This window comes from Musa acuminata, chromosome BXJ3-8 (genome assembly GCF_036884655.1).
Source record: "Musa acuminata AAA Group cultivar baxijiao chromosome BXJ3-8, Cavendish_Baxijiao_AAA, whole genome shotgun sequence".
Lineage (NCBI taxonomy): Eukaryota > Viridiplantae > Streptophyta > Magnoliopsida > Zingiberales > Musaceae > Musa > Musa acuminata.
The window spans coordinates 35,275,429-35,289,015 of NC_088356.1; the positions used below are offsets into that span (position 1 = coordinate 35,275,429).

General features: G+C 39.6%; 1 long non-coding RNA gene across 1 annotated transcript; it reads right to left on the minus strand.

The window, feature by feature from the left end:
* Positions 1–1,175: 1,175 nt before the first annotated feature.
* LOC135645333 (uncharacterized) lies at positions 1,176–3,818 on the minus strand. The gene is made up of 2 exons (XR_010498738.1): positions 3,124–3,818; positions 1,176–1,409 (listed from the first exon to the last, which is right to left on the minus strand). It is a non-coding gene; the product is annotated as an uncharacterized LOC135645333 (long non-coding RNA).
* Between the last annotated feature and the right edge of the window lie 9,769 nt (positions 3,819–13,587).

Here is a 13,587-nt window from a genome sequence, read left to right on the forward strand (position 1 = left end):
TTTGGAGAAATGTAGGAGGGCTTGGGGTCGATTCTACCGCCGGCCCTAAGTGCCTTTTTATAAGGCAGAGGTTGCGAGCGGTGGCACCGCTAGCTGGGCGGTGATACCACCTGCCACCCATGACAGTTGGCAATGCTACCACCAGCTGGGCGGTGTCACCGCCTACAGGTAGTGAGCACTGCTCACATTGATGTGTGGTGCTATCACAGGTGATTTCAATTTTGTAAGATTTTTATTATTACGAAGCACACAATCTTATTTACTTCATTATGTAAAATTCGCATCATAAGAGGAGAAGATTCGTATTGAAGATTGTACGTTCATGATTCATCATATAAAATGCATACCATACTCAAACATTGTATAGAACTCGAAAATGCATATTGTAATTTCATGATTCACCATATAAAATTTATACGCAAGCATCGTAACAACTCATATGGAAGAATACATATTGCTCATTGTGCATACTATAAGATCATGATTCAGGTGAGTGATCAAGAAAGTCCAAAAATAAAATTTTAACAAATTCATGAATTCGGACAGTTTAACATCCCTAATTCCCTTCTAATGAAATCAAATTATTCTTTATTTAAGGGTTTTGTATAGATATCGGCTAATTGATGTTTTGTATCAATAAACTCTAATATTACATCATGATTATTAACAAGATCTTATATAAAGTGATGTCTAATGTCAATATGTTTAGTTCTAAAGTGTTGAATAGGATTTTTAGCTAAGCATATTGCACTAGTGTTATCACACTTTATGTTAGAATCAAGAGCACTAAGAGGGGGGGGGGGAATTAGTGCAGCAGAAAACTTTCAACGATTTAAAACAACGTTCGTACGATAAAAACACTTTTGATGAAAAACTGTTTCGAAAGTTCTTCAACTTAAGATTAAGCAAAGTTGTCACGTCCCTAAAAATATCCATGATATTTAAAATTTTTCGTCACAACTAACCCAGGATCCAAACACACATTTGAGGTCACTAAGAAAATATTCAGATCAAAAATTTCACTTCTATAATCTACCAATTCATAACCCTGTGCAATTCATAAACATAGCACACATCACTCGATAATTCATACAATCTGAACTCGACTCATCAAAACAAAAACCACAATATAAATCCACAAGTGGGGAAATCTATGCAGTCACCACAATCATCGATTTACCATAAGTTCATATCATTACACGAATTTAATTTAACATTTCAAAACCCTATACATGAGGGATCCTTTAACTTACACAAAATCCACAGGTTTAGATTCATAGTCACATTTCATTAGATGCAAGGTAGCTTATACACAACAACATATATGCTAACAAAAGTTCTGCCCAACGTCTTCTAAACTTTCCACTGCCTCAGCCCATTCTTAACATTTAAGCAAGCGATACGCTATCCTGAAAAATTTATCAACAAACGGGGTGAGCATAAAGAGCTCAGCAAGTGACTAACATATCCATATCAAAATAGTATAATTTCCAAAGAGATACAGTTTCAAAACACAAAGCAGAATATACGATTTCGTAGACATAATATCATTAGGAGCAGAATCACAATTGTCCTTTTAATCATATATATTTGGTTCCTGACAGATGGGGCATAGAGTAATTGGAGCATATCAGAAACAAAGGAAACATATCGGAGCTTATCAATGGCATATAAAATGTTCCGTAACATATCAACAGCATATGGAACATTACGAAGCAAAATCAACAGTGAATGAAGCATTTCAGAGCATATCAAACTCATATGTCGTACAGAAGCTCAAACGTCGTCCTTGACGTTGCAATCATATCATACTTATCTAGAGCATGAACAGAAATAACTCACCAAAACTCTGGATGTCATATCAAACATATAGAGGGTGTAGTGGGATCTCAGTCAGAATGTGATTCATCCATTTCTGAATGACCACCTGACAAAAGTCTCCCACGTCTGGGAGCTCCATCCACCCACGTCTAGGTGAAGTCAAAGGGGGCCGACAGAGCAACGCAGGCTCTAAGCAATATCCCACATAGCGGGACCCCACAAAGCGGGCAAATAAGCGCATACCAGAATATCCCATATAGCGGGACCCCACAAAGCGGGCAAATCAGCGCATACCCTTTACCATTTCTGGCAAAGGTCCAGACAATCCCACACACCAGAGTACAAGAAGGCAGTTTCAACAATAAGTAGCATATAACGGAAGCACACGCGGAACAACCAAACGTACATGTGCCTTTTCAAAAACAATGTGATGCAAGGAACAAATCTCTCACAAAAGTATTCATTTTAGGAAGGAAATGAAAGCAAGAGTGTACAGGGATTCCAAGCAATCATAATCAGCTCAATTCCAATAAGAAGGTTAGGCGAATTCAAGTATCCAAAGGAAATGGAACAGAATACGCGAAATCGACCAAAGCTCGATTTCGGACAGAATTCCAGTGGCACATCAAACAAATATTTCAGAATAACAATTATGCTCTAATACCCATAAGAAGGCTATGGTCGAACCATATATCAATCTATATTCGGATGGAACAGATTTCATATGAAACAGGGCTCCCAACACAGAGTTACCTCTGATTTGGTAACACAAGGTCCAAATTACAATCACTGTTTTGCAGAATTTATAGGGTCGGAATCAACAGACGATAGGGTGGGCAATTGAACTCCAAAATTTTCAAACTATATGTCAAAAGAGAGAATTTCAAGTCTAGTTTCAAATAAAATCAGTTTGGTACAAATCAGAATGTTCAACAGGGGGTTATAGGCGTTTTAGTATCAAAAGGTCAGAAATCTTGAACTCTGTTTTACAGCGTCTATAGGCTCTTTTGAAACAAATTTTTGGGTAAGTATTCGGTATCCAAAATCTACAAAATCGGTGTCAAAAGAAATACATACGAGTCTAATTTCAAACAAAAATAGTTCCTGCCTGAATTCTCATTCTGTACTAAAACTTATAGTGGAAACAGTGCTTAGGGGTCAGTTTACCGAAAACTTTCAGAATCCATGGTTTTATGTCCAAAGAGAGACATATCAGTTTCTAAATAGAAATCTTCCAATTTATTTTGAATCAACATAAAAACAGAGTCTAATACTTCTGTAGAATGGGGTTAGAACACTTGCCTTTGGAAATTTTGACCCGAAATGACAAGATTAAAGCAAGAACCCTAAAAGCCCCAATTTTCTTTCTCTTCTTCTTCTTCTTCTTCTTCTTCTTCTTCTTTCTTTCTTTCTTTCCCTGATCACCCACGAGCTGCCTCCTCTGCTTCCTTAACAACGAAGGCAGAGAGGCTTAAGCGGTGGAATTTGTCATTTGGTGCATTTTGCAGTTTAGTCCTTGTTTTTATCATATTCACGATTAGGTCCTTAGGGTTTACATATAGGTCCTCAGATTCTTTCTTTTCTTTTTTTTTCTTTTTTTTTTTTTAACAGATCTCCCAAATCTTAAAAATAAGTTACCTCTGATTCATACTCTATTTCTTTTGTCAATTAAAATAGATGCTTACATTATCACCAAAAATTTATACGAACATTCGGAAATGAGGGGTGTTACACTCTCCCCCCCTTAAAAGAAAAATTTAGTCCTCTAAATTTATCGTACCTCTATTCGATGAAAAGACGAGGATACACCTTTTTCATTTCCTCTTCTAGCTCCCAAGTTGTCTCTTCTCCAGAATGATGTCTCCAAATTACTTGAACCAGTGGAATGACCCGATTCCTTAGGACTTTTTCTTTCTTATCAATAATCTGAATAGGCTCTTCCACATAGGATAAATCTTTATCGATCTCCACCAGCTCATACTTAATGATGTGAGAAGGGTCATACATATACTTTCTAATCATCGAGACATGAAATATATCATGGACATGGCTCAATGCTGGTGGCAAGGCAATCCTGTAAGCGACAGAACCAACCCTCTCAAGAACCTCAAAAGGTCTAATAAATCTTGGGCTTAATTTTCCTTTCTTCCCAAACCTCATAATGCCTTTGGAAGGGGAGACTTTTAAGAATACAAAATCTCCAATTTCAAACTCAATATCTCGTCTCCTATTATCGGCATAACTCTTTTGACGACTCTGAGCAGTTTTTAACCTTTTTCTTATAACTTGAATTTTCTCGGTAGTTTCTTGTACCTTGTCCGGTGCTAACAACTTTCTGTCCCCAACTTCCTCCCAACATATAGGTGTTATGCACTTTCGCCCATATAAAGCTTCATAAGGAGCCATCTGAATACTTGAATGATAACTATTATTATACGTAAACTCAACAAGTGAAATATCCTTATCCCATTCACCTTTCCAATCCATAACATAGGCTCTAAGCAAATCCTCAAGTGTTTGAATTGTTCTTTCTGACTGACCATCAGTCTGAGGATGATATGCAGTACTAAACATAACTTTAGTGCCCATCGACTCCTGCAATCTTCTCCAGAATCTAGAGAGAAATCTGGAGTCTCTATCAGAGATGATCTCCTTTGGAATACCATGAAGTCTTACTATTTCATTAACATATAAATCTGCAAGTCTATCAAGCGAATAAGTCATATTAATCGGAAGGAAATGTGCAGATTTTGTTAACCTATCAATGATAACCCAAATAGCATCATGCTTCCTCGAGGTTCTGGGTAGTCCTGAAACAAAATCCATAGTAATACATTCCCATTTCCATTCAGGTATAACTAAAGGTTGCAGCAACCCTCCAGGTCTTTGGTGTTCTACTTTGATTTGCTGACACGTCAAACATTTTGAAACATACATTGCAATTTCCTTCTTCATGCCTTCCCACCAATAATAACTTTGAAGATCTCTATACATCTTAGTGCTCCCAGGGTGTAGGGCGTACTTTGAAGTATGACTTTCATTTAGGATCTGATTCTTGATATCTAGTTCATTTGGTACACATACTCTCTCCCCAAATCTCAATAGGCCATCCTTTGAAACTTGAAATTGTGGCTTCAATTCCTTTTCTACTTCACTCCTCAAGTAGATTAAATGTGGATCTCGTAATTGTCCCTCCTTAATTTGTTGAATAAGATCATATTGCAATTGAATGGAGGCCATCAACATCATCGAGTCTTGCTCTTTCTTCAAAACTTTCAAATCAAAATTTTCATCTAATACTTCCATTGCTTCACAACCAGACTAGCCATAAAACTCGTAGATTTCCTACTAAGTGCATCAGCTACAACATTGGCCTTGCCTGGGTGATAACGGATGGCACAATCATAATCCTTCAGAAGTTCTATCCATCTTCGCTGTCTCATGTTCAACTCTTTCTGAGTGAAAATATATTTTAAACTCTTGTGATCAGTGAAGATTTCAAACTGTCGACCATACAAATAATGTCTCCAAATCTTTAGAGCAAAAATAATTGCTGCTAATTCCAAATCATGAGTTGGATAATTCAATTCATAACCTTTAAGTTGCCTAGAAGCATAAGCAATTACTCTCCCTTCCTGCATTAAAACACATCCTAGGCCCTTTCTTGAAGCATCAGTATAAACTACAAATCCCTCACTACCACTTGGAATAGTGAGAATAGGGGCTCTAGTTAATCTTCTTTTTAACTCTTGAAAGCTTTGCTCACAATCATCACCCCATACAAATTTCATATTCTTCTTAGTGAGTTTGGTGAGAGGTTGAGCAATTCGAGAAAATCCCTCCACAAATCTCCTGTAATAACCTGCCATGCCCAAGAAGCTTCTAACCTCTGTTACATTTGTTGGTACTTCCCATTCAACTACAGCTTCTATTTTCCTTGGATCAACAGATATGCCCTTCCCTGAAATCACATGGCCTAAGAAAGCAACTTCATTCAACCAAAATTCACATTTGCTGAACTTCGCATACAACTTCTTTTCTCTTAGTATGGACAATACATCTCTCAAGTGTTCCTCATGCTCTTGATTACTCTTTGAATACACTAATATGTCATCAATAAATACAATTACACAGATATCCAAGAGCGGTTGAAATATCCTATTCATTAGTTCCATAAAAGCTGCAGGGGCATTTGTCAAACCAAACGGCATCACCAAGAATTCATAATGACCATATCGAGTTCTGAAAGCTGTTTTTGAAATATCCTCCTCCTTGATCTTTAACTGATAGTAACCTGACCTCAGGTCAATCTTAGAGAATACTTGTGCACCCTGCAGTTGATCAAACAAATCATCAATTCTAGGTATGGGATACTTGTTTTTTATGGTCACCTGATTCAACTGTCTATAATCAATACAAAGCCTCAATGTTCCATCATTCTTCTTCACTAATAGTACCGGAGCACCCCATGGGGACACACTGGGTCGTATGAAACCCTTATCTAATAATTCTTGTATTTGCTTCTTTAATTCTTCTAGCTCAAGTGGTGCCATTCTGTAAGGAGGCTTAGATATTGGGGTTGTACTGGGGACTAGATCAATAGCAAATTCACCCTCTCTATCTAGAGGTAAATCAGGCAAGTCATCAGGAAATACATCAGGGAATTCCTTGACCACTGAAATTTCATCTAGGTGGGTTTCCTGATTTGAATGCTCCTTTACACACACCATATAACAAAAACAACCTTTCTGCATAAGATGATAAGCTTGAAGTGCGGATATTAAGCAAGGAGGCAAATCATGCTTAATGCCCTCAAAGAAAAATATAGGCTGATCTGGTATGCAGAAAGTAATTTTTTTTTTTGTAACAATCAATACTAGCGTGATGAGAAGATAACCAATCCATGCCAAGTATAATATCAAAGCCCTGGATCTCTAGGAGAATCAAATCAGCAAGGAATTCGTGGTCTCCTATAGAGATCAAACAAGATGGGTAGACCAAGTTTGTTGCCAATGAATCTCCAACAGCAGTTGTTACATATAACATATAATCCAGGGGTTTAGGTGGAATATCCAAGTGGCAAGCAAAGTACTTTGAAACAAACGATAAGTTGGAGCCGGGATCAAACAAAACTTTTGCATTTCTTTTAGAAACATGAAGAATACCTTCCACCACTGATTTAGAAGCTCTAGAATCTTGTTCAGTGATAGCGTACACTCTAGCATGGGCTGAGGGTCTAGGAGACAGTGGCTCTCTTTTCTTGTTCAGTGGGCAATCTTTTATTTGATGACCTAGCTTTCCACAACTAAAACATGCTCCAGTCACCCGAAAACACCGACTTGTCTCATGATTTAATCCGCATTTTGCACATAACTGAGTCCTCCACAATGGTTTCCTTTTCTCAAATCCAGATGTCTTAAACCTCTTGTTACTATCTTCATATTCATTTTCCCTCCTGCTTTTGCTAGTAAATTTGTCCCTTTGGTTCTTGCCAATGATTTCTTGAATTTCCTCCATGTCTCTCTCAATTTTCAAAGCTCTTTCTACCGTATCAGCATATGTTTGTAATTTTAAAGCTGACATTCGGCTTCTTATTGCCGGCCGTAATCCCCTTTCACGCGTGATACCACTCAATAAGAAATAGAATATGCTCTGTTGTTATTGCATCACTTGTGCCATAGTCTCCAAAGTCCGCATAATATCACTCAATTGATCAGCAGTAGATGCAACAGGAGAACCAGATGATCTCGTCATCCTTGCTTCCTAAAACATCAAAAGAACATTTTCTTTGATCAATCTCTAATGACAGTCAATAAACCTCAAATACAGATAATATTCTTAGTGATTCTCAAATCTTGCTCTGATACCACCTCTGTCACGCCCCTAAAAATATCCATGATATTTAAAAATTTTCGTCACAACTAACCCAGGATCCAAACACACATTTGAGGTCACTAAGAAAATATTCAGATCAAAAATTTCACTTCTATAATCTACCAATTCATAACTCTGTGCAATTCATAAACATAGCACACATCACTCGATAATTCATACAATCTGAACTCGACTCATCAAAACAAAAACCACAATATAAATCCACAAGTGGGGAAATCTATGCAGTCACCACAATCATCGATTTACCATAAGTTCATATCATTACACGAATTTAATTTAACATTCCAAAACCCTATACATGAGGGATCCTTTAACTTACACAAAATCCACAGGTTTAGATTCATAGTCACATTTCATTAGATGCAAGGTAGCTTATACACAACAACATATATGCTAACAAAAGTTCTGCCCAACGTCTTCTAAACTTTCCACTGCCTCAGCCCATTCTTAACATTTAAGCAAGCGATACGCTATCCTGAAAAATTTATCAACAAACGGGGTGAGCATAAAGAGCTCAGCAAGTGACTAACATATCCATATCAAAATAGTATAATTTCCAAAGAGATACAGTTTCAAAACACAAAGCAGAATATACGATTTCGTAGACATAATATCATTAGGAGCAGAATCACAATTGTCCTTTTAATCATATATATTTGGTTCCTGACAGATGGGGCATAGAGTAATTGGAGCATATCAGAAACAAAGGAAACATATCGGAGTTTATCAATGGCATATAAAATGTTCCGTAACATATCAACAGCATATGGAACATTACGAAGCAAAATCAACAGTGAATGAAGCATTTCAGAGCATATCAAACTCATATGTCGTACAGAAGCTCAAACGTCGTCCTTGACGTTGCAATCATATCATACTTATCCAGAGCATGAACAGAAATAACTCACCAAAACTCTGGATGTCATATCAAACATATAGAGGGTGTAGTGGGATCTCAGTCAGAATGTGATTCATCCATTTCTGAATGACCACCTGACAAAAGTCTCCCACGTCTGGGAGCTCCATCCACCCACGTCTAGGTGAAGTCAAAGGGGGCCGGCAGAGCAACGCAGGCTCTAAGCAATATCCCACATAGCGGGACCCCACAAAGCGGGCAAATAAGCGCATACCAGAATATCCCATATAGCGGGACCCCACAAAGCGGGCAAATCAGCGCATACCCTTTACCATTTCTGGCAAAGGTCCAGACAATCCCACACACCAGAGTACAAGAAGGCAGTTTCAACAATAAGTAGCATATAACGGAAGCACACGCGGAACAACCAAACGTACATGTGCCTTTTCAAAAACAATGTGATGCAAGGAACAAATCTCTCACAAAAGTATTCATTTTAGGAAGGAAATGAAAGCAAGAGTGTACAGGGATTCCAAGCAATCATAATCAGCTCAATTCCAATAAGAAGGTTAGGCGAATTCAAGTATCCAAAGGAAATGGAACAGAATACGCGAAATCGACCAAAGCTCGATTTCGGACAGAATTCCAGTGGCACATCAAACAAATATTTCAGAATAACAATTATGCTCCAATACCCATAAGAAGGCTATGGTCGAACCATATATCAATCTATATTCGGATGGAACAGATTTCATATGAAACAGGGCTCCCAACACAGAGTTACCTCTGATTTGGTAACACAAGGTCCAAATTACAATCACTGTTTTGCAGAATTTATAGGGTGGGAATCAACAGACGATAGGGTGGGCAATTGAACTCCAAAATTTTCAAACTATATGTCAAAAGAGAGAATTTCAAGTCTAGTTTCAAATAAAATCAGTTTGGTACAAATCAGAATGTTCAACAGGGGGTTATAGGCATTTTAGTATCAAAAGGTCAGAAATCTTGAACTCTGTTTTACAGCGTCTATAGGCTCTTTTGAAACAAATTTTTGGGTAAGTATTCGGTATCCAAAATCTACAAAATCGGTGTCAAAAGAAATACATATGAGTCTAATTTCAAACAAAAATAGTTCCTGCCTGAATTCTCATTCTGTACTAAAACTTATAGCGGAAACAGTGCTTAGGGGTCAGTTTACCGAAAACTTTCAGAATCCATGGTTTTATGTCCAAAGAGAGACATATCAGTTTCTAAATAGAAATCTTCCAATTTATTTTGAATCAACATAAAAACAGAGTCTAATACTTCTGTAGGATGGGGTTAGAATACTTGCCTTTGGAAATTTTGATCCGAAATGACAAGATTAAAGCAAGAACCCTAAAAGCCCCAATTTTCTTTCTCTTCTTCTTCTTCTTCTTCTTCTTCTTCTTCTTCTTTCTTTCTTTCTTTCCCTGATCACCCACGAGCTGCCTCCTCTGCTTCCTTAACAACGAAGGCAGAGAGGCTTAAGCGGTAGAATTTGTCATTTGGTGCATTTTGCAGTTTAGTCCTTGTTTTTATCATATTCACAATTAGGTCCTTAGGGTTTACATATAGGTCCTCAGATTCTTTCTTTTCTTTTTTTTTTTTTTTTTTTTTGAACAGATCTCCCAAATCTTAAAAATAAGTTACCTCTGATTCATACTCTATTTCTTTTGTCAATTAAAATAGATGTTTACATTATCACCAAAAATTTATACGAACATTCGGAAATGAGGGGTGTTACAAAAGTATAGTTGAAGAAAAGCAATGGATGTAGTTTGCAGTTAAGATAGAGAGCAGAATGTAAATGCAAACCGAGATTTAGAGTGGTTCGGTCAATCTTGACCTACATCCACTTTTGGCTTCCTCCTCCGATGAGGTCACCGACGTCCACTAGAGGCCTTCTTTCAATAGGTGAAGGCCAACAACCCTTTTATAGCTTTACTCCTTTTGACGGGCTTAGGAGACAACCCTTACAGATTTTCACTCTTCTCTTGAATGATCAAAACTTAGAAGAAAAGGAGAAGAACTTCTAGCCGTTTACAACACTTTTAAGCTCTCAAATTCTCAGAATAAATGCAAGCTTTCGGTGCCCTTCCATGTAGGAAAGGGTGGGGTTTATATAGGCCCCAACTAGTTTGAATTTAGAGCTCAAAAGTGTCCATTCCCGGATTTTCGAGGTCCTTGCGGTACCATCGTCATAACTGGGCGGTACTACCGCTTGTCACCTGTCACTAAGTAGTACTACCACTCAGTCTGGGCGGTACTACTGCCTGACATTGCTCGGAGACCGAGCTTAGGCGGTACCACCCCCTAACAGGGGCGGTACCACCGCTGGCAGTAATAATTGCCGGCAGTACCACCGCCTGACAGGGGCGGTACCACCGCTGGCAGTAATAACTGCCGACAGTACCACCGCCTGATAGGGGCGGTACTACTGCCTTGAATTCCTAAGAGACCAAGTCTCCTGGGCGGTGCCACCGTCGGCCCTAGCAGTGCCACCGCTTGGCAAGAATTCTGGGTCCGAATGGACTGATCCATTCGGCCCAATTTGGGTCTGCCAAGGGCCGAGTTGGCCCCAGATTAAGTTAATGGGATCACCTCCCAATCCTAACTTAATCTATATGCTAACTATGACAATTAAGATATCAATATTGTAGATCGTGTTCCGGTGCATCAATCGCTTCTTCCAACGAGCTTCCAGCGAACATCCGACGAACCCTCGGCGATGCTCTGACGGACTTCCGGCAAACTCTTGGACTTGCGACAATCCACTTGGCAAGTTCTGACGACCTTCTTTGGCAAGCTCCTGGACTTCTCAGATTTGTTCCTGTAGAACCTCCAATGACCGTCCGGACTTCCATTGAACTCTCGAACCCCCAACGTGATCATGGCCTTGACTCCAGCGTAACTCCTGTTGTATGTCTTACTTCCATCGTAGTTAATCCTGCACACTTATCTCAACATATGGATTAGATAACAAATGACAATTGACTTCATCATCAAAATCTGATATTCAACACTTTATAGGTATGTTTTTTAGGTCAATTCCATAATCCTTTAAAGTGTGATAACACTCTGATACCGATTGTTATGATCAAGAGCAGCACTAAGAGGGGGGGGGTGAATTAGTGCAGTGGAAAACTTTCTCGAATTCAATAGTCTACGTTTCGATTAGAACCGATTCCGACGAAAATCGTTTCGTAAGTAGTTTAACTTGAAAGCGTATGTGAGTGTAGAGAAGGCAGTAAGAAGTTAATGTAACTTGCAGTAATGAAACTTGCATAAATTGAAAAGCAAACCAAAATTTAGAGTGATTCGGTCTTTGTGACCTACATCCACTTTCGGATTCCTCCTCCGTTGAGGTCACCAACATCCACTAAAGGCCTTCCTTCAATAGGCAAAGACCAACCACCTCTTATAGCACTTTCTTCTTTTCACGGGTTTAGGAGAGAACTCTTACAAGTCTCACACCTCTCTAGTAAGATCTCAAAACTTAGAAAGGGAGGAGGAGAACTCTAGCACTTATTTACAACACTTTTACACCCCAACAACTCAAGATAATCTCAATGCTTTCGTGCCCTTTCATGCAGAAAAGGGTGGGGTTTTTATAGGCCCCAATGGCTTCAAAAATAGAGCCAAAAAAGTATATAATCCCAGATTTTCGGGGTCCTGGCGGTACTACCGCTTGACACCTGACACTTGGCGGTACTACCGCTTGACACCTGACACTTGGCGGTACTACCGCTCAGTCTAGATCGTACCACCGCTTGACAGAGCTCGAAGACCGAGCTCTAGCAGTACCACCGCCTGACAAGGGCGGTACCTGTTGAATCTCATATTTTGATAATGAAACCAATTGATAATTTTGTTTATGTTTTAATCTGCGTTTTGAGTGACGTAGAATGCTTCGATCAGGATGAGACAATTAAAGCAGGAAAAATCATGTTGTGCTGGAGGAACATGTCAGAAGATTGGATGTCGGTCCGGTGGATTAGTCGACGTATCGACAGAAGGCTTCGGGTCATGGACTCGGGCATCGAGCCAAGAAGAGTGGGTGTTGCGCCAAGGATATCGGAGTTGCGGAGTCAACTAGCCGATTGGGCAATAGGCCGCAAGAGAGGATGATGCACCAAAGAATCGGACGAAGTGTCGAGGGACCAATGACATGCCGGACAACTTGGTTAATTGCTTAGGAATAATTGTCTCGATCGAAGTTTTATTTTAAGTGTACAGGATTAACTACGATGAAAGTAAGACATGCAGTAGGAGTTGAGCCGGAGTCAAAGACTATGATCACGTTGGGAATTCGAGAGCTCGACGGAAGTTCGGACTGTCGTCGGAGGTTCTACGGGAACAAATCCGAGAAGTCCAGGAGCTTGCCAAAGAAGCTCGTCGGAACTTGCCAAGTGGATCGTCGCAAGTCCAGGAGTTTGCCGGAAGCCCGCAGGAGCATCATCGAGGGTTCATCGGATGATCGACGGAAGCTCGTCGGAAGAAGCGATTGACGCACCGGAGCAAGTTGCAGTAAATGTCTTAAGAAATTCATAGTTAGCATGATGATTAAGTTAGAAATGGGAGGTGATCCCATTAACTTAATCTTGGGGCAATTGGGTGTTGAATCTCGGATTTTGATGATGAAGTCAATTGTCATTTGTTGTCTAATCTATGTGTTGAGATAAGTGTGCAGGATTAACTACGATGAAAGATAGACAAGCAGCAGGAGTTGCGCCGGAGTCAAGTTCATGATCACGTTGGGAGTTCGAGAGTTCGACGGAAGTTCGGACGGTCGTCGGAGGTTCTGCGAGAACAGATCCGAGAAGTCCAGAAGCTTGCCAAGCGAAGCTCGTCGGAACTTGCCAAGTGGATCGTCGCAAAGTCCAGGAGTTTGCCGGAAGTCCGCAGGAGCATCACCGAGGGTTCATCGGATGATCGATGGAAGTTCGCCGGAAACTCGCCGGAAGGAGCGATTGACGCACCGAAGCAAAGCTGCA